The following is a 3,276-nucleotide window of genomic DNA, read 5'->3' as shown; positions in this document are numbered from 1 at the left end:
ACTCTCTCTCTCGAAGCCTATGATCTATACATTTTTCTCCCCCTTTGGCAACAAGTTACCAAAAAGTTCCTAGAAAATGCATAGTACTAGATCGACGCTCAGGCTTGATCTTCTGGTGGTAGTGGAGTCCGGATCACTCCAAGGACGAAGGCTTCTGTAGACGCTGAAGTAGACGCTGGAGTTGGAGCTGAAGTAGATGCTGGAGCTGGTGGAACTGAGGCTGTAGCTGGTTCTGAGGTGGTGGCTCTTGTGTCAGCAACTCGCACGGCAGACGACCTCGGACCTCGTGTGTCACACCCTAGCTAGTTCATGCATTAGAGTGTTGCATCATGTCTATCATTTCACCAGAAACTTGAAGTGGGGATGCCAGAACCCCCAGCCCCCTCTGAAAACAACTAGGGTTTACTAAAAATAATTTCAATGAACCTAAAATGCCCTTCTAAAATGTCCATCATTTTTGTCCTGGTTCAGAACCTCTGCCAAAAGTGATGCACAGTTTTCTAGGTCATCCTAAGGTCTTTGAGTTAATTCATAATTATTTGAATTTGGGCATTTTAAATTTATAAAATATTTCAAATGCTCAAATATCTCCAAACTAAAATGTTTCATGTTGGAAATAATCCAAGTATGGACCAGAAGCAGTTTGGTGATTTTAGGAGTTGCCTAGGTATTTTTAATAATTCAACAAAGCTGCAGAATAATAGAAAAAGGAAAATAACAGAAAGGAAACTTACCCGGCGCCTGCAACTCGGCCCACCTGCCGGCCCAGCCCAGCGCCGCGCCAGCGAGCTGCTTGCCGGCCAGGCAGGCAGGCAGGTGCCCGACGGCGGCCGTAGCGTGCGCCACGCAGCTGGCCGTCGCCCTGCTTCACCTCCTCGCCTCGTTGTTGGCTTGGATGAACTCCACATCGAGCCGTGAACCCCCAGGACACCTCCATTCTCCCCCAACTCCTCTCCCTCGCTCTCCCATGCCATGGCCGACGCCATCGCCGCCACCCCCTCGCCGTAGCCACGCTCTCCGTCAACCCCACGCCACGCCACAGTGTCCAGGAGCTCCGCCACCCTCCTCTCCTTCGAGCAAGCTGAGCCCCGAGTGCTCGCATGCCCCGAAGCCACCGCACGGACCTCGACCGAACCACCTTCGCCGGAGATCCCCTTCAACACCGTCGCCGCATCAGCTCGTCCCTGACCCCGCCGGTGGCCTCTACGGGTGCTCTGTGAGCCTAGCTACCCCTCCTACCCTTCCTCTCTCGCCCCCGAGCCGTGTAGCCACCGCACGAAGATCACCCGCGCGCACCGCCGTGGATCTCGTCGCCGACGTGCTCCCGGCCATCCTCCGGCCACCTCTCGGTGTCCAACGCACTCACCACGCTGCGTTGAGTCCAACCGTGCACTCCCCGCACCTCACCGCACACCCTAGCCTCGAGTTCGTCTTCACCCGAACTCCGGTGGCCGCCTAGGTCGTCGCCGGCGCCAACTCCGGCCACCCCGACCCCAACTGACTCCACCAAGAGCCGCGGCTCGTCCTCAGCTCCACCCCGACGCCCTCCGCGACCCATTTGGTGGCCGGAACGGCCAAAACCACTTCCGCCGCCGCGTCGGGCTCGCCGGCGGCTAAACGCCGGTGCAGCCGTGTTGACTTTGACCACGGGTGGGCCCTGGTTGACTCTGTCGAGTCAATGACAGGTGGGGCCCCCTTCTGCTAATTATCCAGATTAGTTTAAACTAAATTAAATTAGTTAATTAGCCACTGACACCCTGGACCCACGCGTCAGGTTTGACCTGGACCGGGTCTGTTGACTTGCTGAGGTCAGCATGACCTCATGCTGACGCAGTAATCCTTTTCTGGAATTAAAATAATTCTAAAATGATTTATAAATTCCAGAAAATAACCCAAACTTCAAAAATTCATATAAATTCAACCGTAGCTCCAAATCAAACAAATTATATATGAAAAATGATCAGAAAAATCCAATCTATCCATCTGTACCAGTTTCATGCATGTTTAAACAAGCTAACTTGAGGTTTAGTGCAGAACAAGATAAAACACTTTAAAGGGCCATTTATGAGTTTGAAATTTGAATCTTTGGTTCAAATTGATTCAAACCCATCTGGTTTTAGTTGCATTAGCCCAACACACTCATATTGCCATGTTTCATGCATGCATCATATTGTCGCACATTGTTTGGTAATGATTGTGTATCGGTGTTCTTTGCGACATGTTCTGCCTCCGAGGAGTACCGTGACTACCCTAGCGAAGAACCGTATCCGTGCATCGATCCATCAGGCAAGCAACCAACCAGTTGATCATATCGATACAATCCCATGTTCTCACTTCTGCTCTCTTTTACTGCATTAAGACAACGCGTTTCAAACTGTTGTGTGCTACGGTAGTTGAACCCATTTCCTCTGCATGACCTGTCATTGCCACAGTAACTAGATGAAACCCACTAGCATGTGTAGGAGTTGATTGAGCCATATGTATGTGTTGTTCCTACCTTGCTATGCCTGCTATGCTTAGAGTCGTGTCAGGTCTGGTTCATCTGGGTGATGGGCTAGAGTGAAATGATCATGCCGGTATTGAGAGTGATGTGGTGAACACGATTTGGTAAAGGTATCGATGAGAGGCCATGTAGGAGTACATGGTGGGTTGTTTCATTGAAGCCGACCTTAAGCACTGAGATCTGTATGTGTGATTTAAGAATCAGCTACTACCATGCATTGGGCCCGAAACCAATGGACCCTCTCGGCTTCTTATTCACCCTAGTTCTCTGTCCAGGAGTTGCAAGTAGTTTCTGGTGTTTGTAGCCTACTGGAGGCCGTGGACAACACTGACCGTAGGGGTGGGTTGTGATGCGGTAGGTACGTGGCCGGGAATACCGGGCACCCGTTAGGTGTCACGGAACCCTGTACACATCGTTCGGGCCGTATGGGAAACCTCGGCCGGACTCCCTGCGGATGGAACCTGGATAGGCGATAAACCTGGATTGGAGACTTAGGTGATTAGGTAGGTCGTGGCCGAACCCACGTTGGGCTTCCGCTTGAAGGTTGTCGAGTACATGTCGTGTAAACGACGGTAAGTGGTGAGAGCGTGTATGAAGAAGTACACCCCTGCAGGGTTAACCTAATCTATTCGAATAGCCGCGTCCGCGGTGAAGGACTATTTGGTTGCCTACACACTTGGTTGCCTATACAGTTCATAGACAAGTAAACTGGAAACTACTAAAAGCTTCAAGATAAGCGTGAGTGCCGAGGATGGCCCCTCCGTAGGAAGACG

The sequence above is a fragment of the Triticum dicoccoides genome, chromosome 6A (assembly GCF_002162155.2).
Source record: "Triticum dicoccoides isolate Atlit2015 ecotype Zavitan chromosome 6A, WEW_v2.0, whole genome shotgun sequence".
NCBI classification, from domain to species: domain Eukaryota; kingdom Viridiplantae; phylum Streptophyta; class Magnoliopsida; order Poales; family Poaceae; genus Triticum; species Triticum dicoccoides.
This window is presented reverse-complemented; position numbering follows the sequence as displayed.